This window comes from Rattus norvegicus, chromosome 1 (genome assembly GCF_036323735.1).
Source record: "Rattus norvegicus strain BN/NHsdMcwi chromosome 1, GRCr8, whole genome shotgun sequence".
Lineage (NCBI taxonomy): Eukaryota > Metazoa > Chordata > Mammalia > Rodentia > Muridae > Rattus > Rattus norvegicus.
Genome location: NC_086019.1, coordinates 24,968,667 through 24,983,553, shown reverse-complemented (window position 1 = coordinate 24,983,553; position 14,887 = coordinate 24,968,667). Strand labels below are relative to the sequence as shown.

Below are 14,887 nucleotides of genomic sequence, written 5' to 3'. Positions count from 1 at the left end.
ATTTTGAGAAATACTGACGAAAAGTCTTCCTTCCCAGCTCTTAATTTGACAGACAAGTTGTTCCGAAAGTAAGCCATGAGAAGCAGGTGCAGTAGAGTGGGAAGACAGAGCTTTGAATCCTACACAGACCTCCCACTCATGGGCCCTAACCAGCAGCTGGCAGCTGGATGCAGGAGAGCAGGGAAGAACTCTTAAAGAGCTAGACAGGGCGCTAGGGCCATACTGGTATTAGTAATAGCTTGTGCGCTCTCTCTCTCTCTCTCTCTCTCTCTCTCTCTCTCTCTCTCTCTCTCTCTCTCCTCTCTCTCTCTCTGACTCTCTCTCTGTCTCTCTGTCTCTGTCTCTCTCTCTCTCTCTCTCTCTCTCTCTCTCTCTCTGTCTCTCTCTCTCTCCCCCTACCTACCTCATAGAACCTGAGGATATGAAGCTTGAAACACATGACTCCAGACAGCCAGGGGTCTGACCGAGTTCATGAAATGTGCCAGATCTAACTCAGGGCTCACCAAGGCCACTAGAGTATTCTCTGATGATCTTTTAAAATAATCCTACAGGCCTGGTATCCTGACAAGAAGAGAGCACAGCTATACACATGCAGAAGAAGTCTATGTGATTGAAATGAAAGGCCATGAGTACCAAAGACCCTGGAGCCAGCAGAAGTCAGGCAGCCATGGAGGATTCTTCCCGAGAGCCCTCAGCAGCTGTCTGACTCCCGCTGATGCCCTGACACTGAACTTTCTAGATCTAAGGAGATGCATCTCTGTGGTTTAAGCCACCCTACTGCGGAGAGCTAATACAGGTGGAAACATTCAAATTCATTAGCTTGGCATGAAAGGACTAGGTTTTTTTACTTCTCCCAGCTCCCAGCCATGTCTTCTACCCCAACCAGTGAAGGGGTCCACAAAGTGCTCATCCCTATCCTGGGGCTTCAGCTTGCTCTGGTCATTGGCACTGCCTAGCCATTCACTCACTCACAATCCCCTCCCTCATGAACCCACAGCAGAAAACACACCCACCACACCCACACACCACAGAGCCCACCCCGATCCCCACAGGTTTTTCTTCATGTTCCCTGGTTGTCACTTTCTGCTTTAAATTAGTTGTCTGTATCTGTGGCTTTATCTCCCTCGTTAGACTAGGAACCCTTGGGGAAGGGAGAAAGCCTTGTACATTTTTGCACTGACCGCAGTACCTGGGCTCAGTGCCTCCAATGAAGCTGTTACCCAATAAATGCCTGAGGTAGTTATCACTGTCTGTTTTGTGGTCTTGACTGTTCTATTGAGTATGAATAAATAGTCATAACAGGATGCTTCGTATACGTGTGCAAGTTTAATCATGAACAATAACAAACTCAAAGAATGTAGAGCCTGCATGGCAGTATGTTCCTGTAATGTGTGTGTGTGTGTGTGTGTGTGTGTGTGTGTGTGTGTGTGTGTGTGCTTAAACTGATAGAAAAATATAGCCTCAAATGAGCCTGCACGTCACTAAGAGGTAATAATAAATCTATAGTTAATAACAGTTTTCTGAAAATCTTAAAGAAGTGGAAGGATTGGGGTGAAAAAAAAAGTCTAAAGACAGCAATTTTCTACAGAGAGGCCTGCTTCCCTCCCTTGGTGGAAATGGAAATTGGTCTCTGTTATCTCCTCTTGAGGGTCACTGTTTCCTGGTTCTAATGGTTCCCGGCAGAGACCTGAGGAATGAGATGACCTAGGGGGTCGGCTGGTCATTCTGCCCTTCTTCAGGGCCTGGACTCACCCATAGCAGACATCTTCCTTCTGTCAGCCTTCCCTTGCCACTACATGCAATGTTCAGTGGAGAGAAACACCAAAGCAAAGTCAGCCTGTGAAAGGTGGATGGAAGCCACTGTGTGAGCTAATCGTGAGCTTGAATAGCCGTCTCCCTTTGTTTAAAAAAAAAAAATGTACCCTGCTTGGCTGTGCAGAACTGATTTTCATCCTGTCATGAAAACATTTGGTTCTTGCCTCATGTGCTGTCAAGAGTCCCAAAGGCCTTTGCCCTTGGGAGGGACACTGGATGTCCTTGAAAGTCACATTCCATGGCATCATCAACAGAGGCTCTGAAGGAGGAGGCTAGGCACTAACTACTGTTGGGGAGAGCCCCAGGCAGTGGCAACCTAGGCAGATCTCTGTGAGTTTGAGGCTAGCCCGATCTACAGAGTTCCAGAACAGCCGTGGGAAAACAGAGAAACCCTGACAAAGAAAAACAAACAAAAACAAAAAGTCCCGAGGGATGCTCATGCTATATAAAGCCACCATGCGACATCAGGTTGGGAGGACCTGAGACAGTGGACCCTGGCTACTGTGGAGGACTGTGAAGAGTGAGGGGCTCTTCGTTGCTTCATGGTCGGGGAACTTGGTCTGTGGCATAAGGCCAGGAGTCAAAGCTGAAATGGAAACACATTTGAATGAGATAACCCAAAGTATAGGTCTAATTAAGTTAAGTAAATCAAATCCCATGCACTTTCACTCCAAAGCTCTATGCCCATTAAATCTAATTACTCTCCCCAGGGGCGGAGGGAGGGATTTGGTTGTAAATGGATGTTAGCAATGATCACATTGAATTCCTGCTCTTTGGCCCCCTCTGAAAGCTTCCACAGTGTGTGCAACTGCAATCTCCCTGTCTGCGAGACAAGGTCAAGGGGAAGACACTAGGAGGACCCCATTTAAACAAATGCCTTCTGAAATTCAGAGTTTCTTTTGCTCTTTTTGCCTTCTTGTCCCTCATTCGAACAAAATAACGTGCATATGTCTATGTCTCAGACTTTCCAAGGAGTTGCCGGCCTATTTTCATTAACTCTTTTCCTCCTAGACACCAGGACCTACCGACTGGACACAGAGCTCGTTACAGAGCAGCCACTAGGCCAGAAGGGCATCCCACTGCCCTCCCCCGATGTTTGCTGTGGGGTGGGTGGTCTGAGACCTTCCTCACTGGTGAATCTGTTGGGCTCATTAACTGAGGTAGAGACTGTCCTCAAAGGTCGAGCCAGTCCTGTCGTCACTTGCTCCCGTGAAGGTTATAAACCTTGCTTATTAAAGGAGATAAACAGCCCCAGCCAGATGGGGCGTCACAGCGTCAGCTGCATCTGGAGCATAGATCTGCTCCAGACGGAAGTCCCAGAGATCAATGAGACGGAACCAAATGGTATAAGCACCCCTGCTGACTTTGTTAGACATATTGGATTTTAAGATTTAGATTCCCATAAAGCTTTGAAGTTAGAAATTTTGTGACAAGTGGAGAAAATACATTCTACTTGTGTTTGCTTTTGAGTCGATTAAAATGTGAGTTTGGGCCCTATTGCTGCTCTTTCACCAACATGGGATGGAAAAATATTCTGTCTTTTGGGACACTGAATCCTAGAATTCCTGTTGTGATATTAAACTATATGGTGTAGTCAAATGCCCAGATCCAATTCCAAGGACTGTCTAAGGCTAGGGATATAGTTCAGTGGTACAGTGTCTACCTCACACATCTACTGTGTTGGGTTCCATACCCGGTACCAACATCACTACCAATAACAGTAATTAATAATCATCATAATCATCATAATAATCTTCTCATAAAGTACTCAACTTTAGCCAAACAGTCTTGGCATTTGGTGGCTATGGTGCTTGCTATTAATGTATCTGAATGTTATAAACTCGATATAGTGAGACCCACCTATAGAATCCCAGCATTCACTAGGCTAAGGAAGAAGGCCCTGAGCTCTAGACCAGCCGTGTACTACACAAGGGAGACCCTATCTCGAAAGCAGCAGCAACAATTGAACACTTACCAGCAATGTACCTCAACTTTGGCTTTAACTTAAGGTAATTTAGAAACTTTGAAACTATGATACCAAGCCCATTCCCTAAGCCAGAGTTACTGGCAGTTGATGTCTGCTAAGAGAAGGGAAATGTGGCTGGCCTCATAACCATGGTCAGCACTGGCCTCAGGACTAAAAAGTGGTGCTAATACCAACAACAACAGTAAGAAGACATCACGTCTGGGGGGAGAATGACTGGTGGTTTCCATACAAGGTGAAGGCCTATTCATACCCAAAGTGCAAGAGCTCTACCTCCAGGCTCACCAGAAGCACCTGCTGAGATTCGATCTTCCTTTTGAAAGAGGTACTTCTGAGGTATGGTCTTCAGAACTTTTGTGGAGAAACACATATAGGGATTTGGAATATTTTAGGCATAAGGACAATGACTACCATAGCAGATACCTTTGAAAAGTGAACAGATATCTTCTAGTTATGACTTTATTTTAATCATTCGTAATCAAATGCAAAGATTTTTCCTCCTCTTCCTCCTCCTCTTTTATCTTCCTCCTCCTCTTCCCACCTCCCCTCCTTTTTTTTTTTTTTTTTTCTTTTTGTTGTTGTTTTGAAACAAGATTCCTCTGTGTAACACTGGCTGTCCTGGTACTTGCTCTAGAGAGCCGATTTGTCTTGGACTCAGAGACCCGCCTGCCTCTGCCTCCTGAGTGCTGGGATTAAAGGTGTTTGTCGCCACTGCCCAGAGCCGGTTTTTAATCTTGTGAATGCAAAGCCAAAAGATAAAAGAGATAAAAGAGTAGAGGAAGACTTACAAACTGCATTAGGCAAAGAGAATACTAAGGTAATTTGCAAGCGATGCTTTTCCCAGCAGAGGGAACCTTGGGATTGAGTGTAGGAATCCTGAAATATAGTTTTACAAGAAAGTCCATGTAGAGGTAGGGACAGTTCTAAACAAGCTCAACTCAAGGTCACATAGAGATCATATATTCAGAACAGAAACAATGTCAGCAAATTTTGAGGCTTAAAATTGAGCATCACAGGGCTATAAAAGAAAGATGGTGGAAAAGTATGCTTCTGGGCATGCTCAGTTCGAGGTCATAGAGTACATGTTCAAGAAAAAGAAAGGTAGATGCTAACACTTCTGGGCATGCTCAGTTCAACATCCTAACGGGCAAGCTTATTTTAGGTTGCCTAAAAGGATGACTAGACGCTAACAAAGTTCCTCAGTTTTAGCTGAAATCAAAGAAAAGCCAGCTCTGAAGATGTCTGAGCAGTTTCTTAAAGGGGTAACCGCTTTTCTTTTTACTTTTTGTCTTTCTAGCACTATTTTCTCGTAAAAGTGCTTTCCTCGTTTAGGAGCCAACAAACTAGAAATGCCTGCAAAGACCTCCTGCCCCCAGCACTGCAATCTCCTGCTTGTGTGATTCCTAGTGATGCGTTCTGTCCCGTTCCTCCGCTCAGCTGAGAAGATGTTACCCCAACATGTGGTTTTCTTTGAGTCTTTGATCTCTTGAGACAGCATATGGATTATTAGCACATTATTTAGACAGTTTGTACCTAAAAACTCACTACTGCATATAAACCACAGTAACTCAACAAGGTTGATTATAAACACACAAGGCACACAAACGGACACACACATAATCATGGTTGACTTCGAATGTTGGTTTTCTATAATAAGTGCAGTTTTGGATAGCATTCATAAAAACAGGTGGGCTGGTTATCAAGACATCTCAACAGTTCTCTGAGGAGCATCTCTAGACCGAGAATTCCTGACCAGATTATAGAACGGGGCAGCATGTGGCTGAGCCTCCACTGGTAAAGATGTTCTCACAAGAAGCTGCTGTTTGTGAGGTAGCCAAGTGGTAAAAGGGGTGCTAAGAACACCCCCAGAGACAAAGAAGGCCATTCTCCCACACAAGAAGAGGAAGCCCAGACTCTGTGCAAACCCCAAGGGTCATTCTCAGACAGGCAGAGGACTGTCCCTAATTACATCTTCAACAGATGGTTCCAGGGAAGGCCTGTGAAGATGGAGTTAGACATAGAGAGATGTGGATGTGACAGAGAAGAAAGGAGATAAATGAAGCCAGGCCGAGAGAGAAACAGGCATTGAGCGTTTCCTGCTCAAACTGTCTGGAGTCAGGATCCTGAGAGAAGAAAGAGAGGGTCAGAGAAGCTGCCCACAGTCCTGCTGAAGTGAAATCCTAAGAAAGTAGACAAGCTGACCCCAAGTTTTCTAGCCTCTGCTTTAGAACGGAGAAAAAAAAAAGACAGCCCAGAGTAGTCGTGCATATTTTCTCTGCATTCTACTGTACCCCTGCTCCCAAATCTGTAATTATACCTAGGGCACAAATAAATGGGGAGAATTTAAAAATAGTGACAGGTTGGATTTTGGAATGTCGATTGGTCGGATCTGGCACCTACTAATTTAACAAAACAAAAGGAAAGGAAACAAAAAGGCTCCTTACCACCTCCTGATACTACAAGCATGAAGCGGGAGACGTCAAAACAGGAATTGGGAATGCTTGGCTCACCCTGGCCCTCACCAAGACGGTTAACACTGGCTCTGACCTCTCTCATGCTGAGTGTTTTATACAAGATTTGAATGCAACAGACCTTGCTCATTTCGTTTACACCAAGCTCTCCACACCATGGAGTCAAGACAGTTGGTTTTGCTTTTGTTTAGTGTAGCACTTCTTTGTAGATAGCAAACCTAACAAAGTTAGACTTTTCCGGGAGTACACTCTGTACTCCGACTGAAAAGACCAGTGCCAACGACAGCATGCTAGCCTACTCCTGACTGACCCTCGCCTTCTCCTCTGAGTCACCTCGTAGTTCCCAGCATGCCATTCATGTTAGTTGAGTCATTTGGATGGATGCTGACAATTTCCAATGCCTTAGACAGAGGTAAGTGATGAGAAGGGACCAAGTGCAGACTCCAAAGGAACAGAACAGAGAAGCGTGTGTGTGTGTGTGTGTGTGTGCCCACTTCCTCTAGTAAACTCTGCATACTTGTGATCAACACTGCTCAGTCATCAAACTTCGAAGAGACATCAAGAGTACAGTGTTTGCACACCACGCTGAAATTTTGTTTTACTTTTATTTCTGTATATTGACTAAACAAAACAATGGATTTTCAGTGCGGTATTTTCTTCTCTACTTTTCTTAATTTTTTGGGAATTCCACACAATGTATTTTAATCATGGTTTCGTCTCCTTAGCTCCGCCCACATCCACCCCTGTATCCTCACCCTCACGTGTCCTTTAAAAAAAATTCAGTAACCCATCAACTCCAGTTTATGTGTCTGTGTTCCTCTGGGTGCGGGACTGTTTACTGGAGCATGTTGAAGCCCCAAGAGTCACACCTTTCCATAGCTTCATTAATGAAGCTTCAGGACAGTGGCGTCAAGACATTTTCACACATGCGCACAGCGGCTTGTGCCCGTATTCATCGAACTATTATCCTTACTTACCCCTTCTTTCCTCCCTCAGATCACCGTCCTTTCCTTAACAGTACTCCTTTCTGCACTTGTACTGTTTTTATATTTATACATATATATGTTTCCACATATAACCTGTATTTGCTCTGAATTCCTCAGCCTCCTGAGGACCAGGACTACGGGCATTCGATACCAGGCTCGGCTATATCTTGAATGTCTGGTTGCCAGACCTAAGGGACGATGTACTCCTTGGCCCCAGGTTTTAAGACCTTTGTGACGGGAGCCAGAGTATTCTAGCACTCCGATGTGGCAGCAGCTTAGAGATGACTGTCTTCTGGACAAGACGAGAAGCAACAGTGAGAAAAAAAGTTTACTAGAAGAAAACTCAAATTGAGCCCAGCGTGGTGGTACACTTGTGATACACAGACAAGTGACCAGCCTGGTCTATAAAGTGAGTTCCAGGACAACCAGTGCTACACGGAGAAACCTTGTCAAAACAAAACAAACAAACAAACAAAAAGCAAGAAAAGAAAAAGACCCAAGTTGTGTAAACTTCTTTCCGCCTGATATTCCAGCATTCTGAAATATTAAAATATAAATTTTGTTTTTTATTTATTATATGTGTGTTTCTGTGTGTGTGTGTTACATACTCATGTATGTGTGTAGGTAAGATACTTGCGTGTACAACAAACATCAGTAACCAATATCTTCCTTTATTTCTTTCTATTTTACTTTCTTGAGACAATGTCTCTCACTGAACCTGGAGCTGCTAGGCTAGGCTGTCTGGCTAATGAGCTCCCCTGGAACTGATCTCTGGAAGTTTAGGGCTGGCTTGGGTCTCAAAACCAAACCAAACAACAACAAAAAAATATGAGTGAAATATAAATACATAATTATTAACCAGAAAAATGTAGATCATGGGGCTAGAGAGATGACTCATCAGTTTAGAACACTTGTTACTCATGCCAAGGACCTGAGTTCAGGCCCCGGAACCTACATGATGACTCACAGCCGTCCCTCACTCCAGTTCCAGGGGTTCAGACTTTCTCTTCTTGACCTCCATGGGCCCAAGACAGACATAAGGTACATATCCATACCGGCATTGTCTTAGTTATGATTTTATTGCTGTGAACAGACACCATGACCAATGCAAGTTTTATAAAGGACAACATTTAATTAGGGCTGGCTTACAGGTTCAGAGGTTCAGTCCATTATCATCAAGGTAGGAGCATGGCAGCATCCAGGCAGGCATGGTGCAGGAGGAGCTGAGAGCTCTACATCTTCATCTGAAGGCAGCTGGAAGACTGGAGGAGGCTCTCCAAGCCCACCCCACAGTGACACACTTCCTCCAACAAGGCCACACCTTCTAATAGTGCCACTCCCTGGGCCAAGCATATGCAAACAACCACAGGCATGCAAAACATTCATTCATCTAAAGTAAGACAGAAGTCTAAAAGGCATTCTTCTTCAGTTTCAAGTGAAGCTTGAAACTCCCCAGCCTTGTCAAACACTAAGCTCAAAGAATAAGTAGGAGGGAGCCACCAAGGCCAGGCCCTCAGGACTCCAGGTCTAATGGTTCCTAACTCTCTCCCATTCTTTCTGGACACTTCATCCATCTGGCTGCCGGTCAGTCTGTCTCTCATAATTCTTGGGTCACAGAACCCAGCCAGCTACAGGAACCATGTTCAGTCATCTAGCTTATGAACAGAATGTGGTGCTCATGCTAAGGGTTGGGTACCCTGAGGATGACCGGAGTGACTCTGAAGACCAGTTTTGGAGCAGGTCACTGAGGGCTGAGGTCTTGGCAGCTGTCAAAACAAGGACATGCCCTCAGGGCATGTTGGGGCCTCTGATCCCCAGGATCTCCCACACTGAGACCTGCCCTGGAGCATTTCTTTCATTATCAAAAGATTCAGAAATGGGTCAGAATTCATTGACTAAGCTTTTATTGACTTCTTGACACCGGTAATTTCCATAGTTATTTGCTGTTTATTTTCAGTGGTTATAAAACCATGTTCCATTTTCTGTGTATGTATTTATGAACACATTTTATTTTTAAAAATAAAACTAAGCTCAACATTTTGCTCTTTCCTGCTAGGTGATCATTCTCAATAGATCAATAAAAATTGACTTAGTCATATAGCCAGCCTAGGGCTATCCATGGTAGCTAATATAAAACAATAATAATTAATAATATAATAATAATATAATAATAAAAATAATAATAAAGTCTTAGGGTTTTACTGCTGTGAATGACACCATGACCAAGGCAAATGATTGGGGCTGGCTTACAGATTCAGAGGGTCAGTCCAGTATCATCAAGGGAGGAACATGGAAGAATCCAGACAAACATGGGGTAGGAGGAGCTGACAGTTCTATATCTTTATCTGCTAGTGGAAGACTGACTTCCAGGCAGTTGGGTGAGGATCTTAAGACCACACCCACAGTGCCACACCAACTCCAACAGGGCCACACCTCCAATAGTGCCACTCCCTGGGTCAAGCATATACAAACCATCATATTCCACTCCCTGACCCTCATAGGCTTGTTTACACACATGAGTCCATGGGGGCCATATCTATTCATAGCATACTTTTAAAAAAGTACATTTAGTTCAACTTCCAAAGTCCCCAACGTCTATAGCAGTATCAACAATGTTAAAAGTCCAAAGTTCAAAGTCTCTTCTGAGATCCATCCAATCACTTAACTGTAATCACCAAAGCAAGACAGGAAACCAGCTGGGCAAACTCCAAACTCCGCATCTCCATGTCTGATGTCAAAGCCATCTTCAGATCTTCAGCTCCCTTTTCATCTTTGTTGACTGCAACAAACTTCTTTCTCCTGGGCTGGTTCCACTCCCTGTTAGCAGCTTTCCTCAACAGATAGAGCATGGCTCTGGCATCTTGAATATCTTAGGGTCTCCAAGGCAACTTCAACGTTACAGCTTCTTGCTTCAGTGTCTGGGATACATACATGATCTTCTGGGCTCCTCCAAAGGGATGGCATCACTTCTCCAGCTCTGCCCTCTGTAGCACTCTAAGCTCAGGTTGATCTACTCTACTACCGCTACTGTTCTTGGTGATCACCCCATGGTACTGGCATCTTCAACATGCTACGGTCTTCTGCTCCAAATAGCCTCTCATAGGCTCTCTTTAGGGTGCCAAGCCTCAACTCCTTTGCATGACCCCCTCAGTCCTGGGTTGTCAACTACAACTGACACTGCACCTTCACCAATGGCCTTCCATGGTGCCAAGCCTCAGCTGTTCTTCATGATGCCTTCATGCCTTCAAAACCAGTACCACCTTGGTGACTCTTACACATTACCCAGTACAGCTACAACATGGGATACAACCTTGGCTATCTCTGGAACACAGCTTTGTGCTCTCAGAAAACACTTCCCAGAAGATTTCACCTCAGTGAATCTTCTTAATTACCTTGAATTTCTTAGCTCTAGCTAGCCAGCATCAATTGTCCCAGTAGTCCCTTCTATTTTTCACTATAAAGCCAGAGCCACATGGCTGAAGCTGCCGTGTTTTGCTGCTTTCTAGGGCTAGGACACCCCCACCCCCATTCTATTACTAGCTTCTGTTTTCTGACTCCCTCTCTGCCTAAGCTTAGCTTTCTTGGAACTTGCTCTGTAGATTGACCTGGAACTCAGAGATCTGCATGGCTCTGTCTTCTGTAATGCTGGGATTAAAGGTATATACCACCATGCCTGGATTTAATCTTTTCTTCACCTAGAATCTTCTTTGTCCCAGACTGGCCTCGAATGTAGAGATCTGTTTGGCTTTGTCTCCTGGCATTAAAAGTGTGTACCACCGTGCCAGATCTAAATTTAGCTCCGTAGTATCTTGTCCCCAAATCCCTTAATCTGTTATCTCCTAGAACATAGGATTCAGTTTCATTTCACTTCCTGGTGCCTCTTTAATTCTTGAACTCTATATTTTAATATTAATATTTTTTTCGAAGCTTCTACACTTGCTCAAAACACTCTTCATAAAACTTAACCAGAGAGGGCTGGAGAGATGGCTCAGTGATTAAGGGCACCCGACTACTCTTCCAGAGGTCCTGAGTTCAATTCCCAGCAACCACATGGTGGCTCACAACCATCTGTAAAGATCTGATCCCCTCTTCTGGTGTGTCTTTAGACAGCTACAATGTGCTTATATATAATAAATGAATAAATCTTTAAAAAAAAAAAAACTTAACCAGAGAACAAAGTCTCTGCTGGGCTTTTTTGAGACTTCCTCTGTCAATGTAATTAATATAAAGCTCTTTACCTTAGTCTCAGGTAGACTCTTCAGACAAAGATGTAGCAGCCACATCCTTCACCACAATCCCACAAAAACAGTCTCTAAGCCACATTCTGAAATTCTTCTCCACTGAAACCTCTTGGGCCAGGTATATACAGTTCAAATCATATTGAGCAACAAAGTCTTCCATATTCTTTCTTGAATAGCCCATTAAGCCCCATTTAAAGCATTCCACTGTTTCCCAAATCCAAAGTCCCAAAATCCACATTCTTCTAAACAAAAGCATGGTCAGGCCTATCACAGCAATACTTCACTCCTGGTACCAACTTCTGTCTTAGTTAGGGGTTTTACTGCTATGAACAGATACCATGACCAAGGCAAGTCTTATAAAAGAGAACATTTAATTGGAGCTGGCTTACAGATTCAGAGGTTGTCTAGGATCATCAAGGCAGGAGCATGGAAGCATCCAGACAGGTATGGTTCAGGAGGAGCTGACAGTTCTACATCTTTAGCTGAAGGCTGCTAGTGGAAGACTGACTTCCAGGCAAGTTGGATGGGGGTCTTAAGACCATGTCCATAGTGACACATCTATTCCAACAGGATTACACCCCCAAACAGTGCCACTCCCTGGGTCAAGCATATACAAACCATTACAGTGCTGGAAAGTTAGCTCATTGCTTAATAGCACTTACTGCTTTTGTAGAGTTCAGTTCTTAGCAGCCTCCGGCAGGTCACAACTGTAACTCCACTTTCAGGGGATTCTGAGGCCCTCTTTTGATCTCTACAGGCACCAGGCATATTTGTAATACACATACAGATATACAGGCAAAACACTCATATACATAAAATAAAGAAAAATTTCAGGAATAAGGAATGATCTCTGCCACAGTGTCTTCATACTAGCTGTGCAGGTTAAAAACCAAGGTTTCCCTCCTCTTGTCCAAATCTATAGTAAGCCCTGCCTACATCAACAAGTACAATGAAACCAGAAAGACCTTGGCTTGACATCAACAGCCAGTAATGGCATTGTTGAGCTGTTTAACAAGGACTGGCTGAAGGGCAGAGACTGGGTTATGTTGTGAAGAACTCGGGACCAAGAAACAAGGGCAGGAACAGGGTCGTAAGTCTGTGTTGGGAGAGTTAATAGATCTGCTGTCATGACAGGAGAAGGTTCCAGACCTACATCTAGGTAATAAGGAAGAATAGCCTACAGGCACTCATTTTTTTATGTATTTATTTATGTTGGCTGCTTTAAATAAAGTCTCATGCTACCCAGGTTGCTATGTAACTAATCATGATCTTGAACCTGGTCCTCCTGCTTCTACCACAAATGTTGAGGTTACAGGTATGTGGGCTGGGGACACTGTATGACCATGATGCTCTGGATGCTTTGTGTAGTACTTATAGCCAAGCATGGTGATCCCCTCTTGTCCTCCAGCACTTAGGAGGTAGAAGGAGAAGGAGCAAGAGCCCAAAGTTGCCTGCTTTGTGAGTTTGAAACCAGTCTGGCCTATTTACCACCCTCTCTCAAAACCCAAACAACAACAGCAACCAACTGAAAAGGTAAAATACTTCATAGGGCTAGCAAGGGATCTGTGGCATGGCTTTGTAATAGTCAAGGTGTGGAGTTAGCGACCACTGGGCTAGTGTGGCAGGTGTGAGGTGGTTGGACTTCATATGATAAAGTGGACAGAAATAATTCGGCAAAGACCAGAGTCATTTGCATCTGGGGTTAAGCACTGGGTGCACAGTGTACTGTTTACATGGCTGGTGAAGCCCCAGTGGGATCAGAGATGGTGGAAGCAGAGGTTTATGGAGGAAGGCTCTGATTCAAGGCACCAAATAGATCTCAAACAGAAAGTCATCAAACCTGGAGCTCTGGCAAAAAGGAAAGCCTGAAAGCATATATTTCAAAACCAGAAGCATATAAATATAGCTTGTGATAGTTTGTATATGCTAGACCCAGGAGTGGTACTATTAGAAGGTGTGGCCCTGTTGGAGTAGGTGTATCATTGTGGATGTGGACTTTAAGACTCTCATCCTAGCTGCCTGGAAGTCAGTATTCTGCTAGCAGCCTTCAGATGAAGATGTAGAACTCTCAGTTCTGCCTGCACCATGCCTGCCTGGACGCTCTCATGTCTCTGCCTTGATGATACTGGAGTGAATCCTTGAATCTGTAAGCCAGCCCCAGATAAATGTTATCCTTTATAAGACTTGCCTTGGTCATGGTGTCTGTTCACAGCAGTAAAACCCTAACTAAGACATAGCTTAAAGCTATTATATTACCAGTCATATAGGATTACATGAACAGTGAGTTTAGACAGGAAACAGCATTGATTAAAGTTGGCTGCTGAGAAATCCAACTCATGGAGTGGGGCCATTGAAAGGCTCAGTAGATGAAAGCGCTTGCTGCTGAGCCTGACCTCCTAAGATCCAGCCCTGAGATCCCCATGATGGGAGGAAAGAACCAACCTCCCCAAGTAGTCCTCTGATCTTCTCACAAAAGCCCTAAATACATGCACACACATATGCACAAACAAACACACACTAATAAATAGTGCTAAAAAAAAAAAAAAAAAGGAGTGCAGAAAGAAAAGACAATAGATTGACCAGGAGGGATGAGGGAGCCAGGAGTATGGACTTTCAGAAGCCATAATAAATAAAATATATTCAAGAAAGCAAGAGTCAGCCATTAGGTCCATCAAGAGAGTGAATAATGAAAGGTGGATCTGGCTAGGAGTTTGCAGGCAACGAGACAACAACAGCCAGAGTGGACTGGTGGAAAGGGGACTGACCAGAGTGGTGTGAGATGAGGCACTAGCACATGCCTGTAATGCCATCCCTTGGGAAGTGGAGGCAGGGGGATGAGGCATAAAGACATTCTGTGGGAGAGTGAGACCCTTGTTTCAAGAAAAATATCACCTGATGAAGCCTGGCACTAAAGGAAGGGTGATCATGAGGATAACTTGGGCTACCTGAACCAAAGGAAGAGTGATCATGAGGCTCCTTGACACCAAAGGTAGGGCACTAATGACAATAGCCTGGGCTACACACAGGAAACCTGTCTCAGAAAAACAGCAGTAACAACAAAGCAGAGTAAGAAAGAAGAAGGTCAGTGAAGAGGAACAAAGGGTGAGGAGGTAAGAGAAAGCAAGAGAAGGAATAACCAATTGTCTGTAGATCTTTTTCCAAGAGAAAGGACTCTGGACTCCCTGGAAGCCCTAGCCCATGAGGCTGAGGAAGTACTTGTTTTTCTTAGGGGACTAAAGACCCTCGTGAATCTCTGCTAACTCACAGTGTTGACAGAGAGAAATTCGTGGTGTAAGGAACATGAGAAAACATTGTCATGAGTTAGACTCTGAAAACAAAAGTACCCAGGCTTAGGTAGGGCAAGGACTCTCCCTCCATCCACTGAAAGGC

At 44.2% G+C, this 14,887-nt stretch overlaps 1 long non-coding RNA gene across 3 annotated transcripts in view; it reads right to left on the bottom strand.

The window, feature by feature from the left end:
- LOC120098893 (uncharacterized) overlaps positions 1-14,887 on the bottom strand; it is a 49,394-nt gene that overhangs the window by 18,037 nt on the left and 16,470 nt on the right. For all 3 annotated transcript variants that reach the window (XR_010058885.1, XR_010058886.1, XR_010058887.1), the window contains exon 1: positions 1,753-14,887. This exon is cut by the window's right edge and continues 16,470 nt beyond it. This is a non-coding gene — a long non-coding RNA (uncharacterized LOC120098893). The remainder of the gene's footprint in view (positions 1-1,752) is intronic.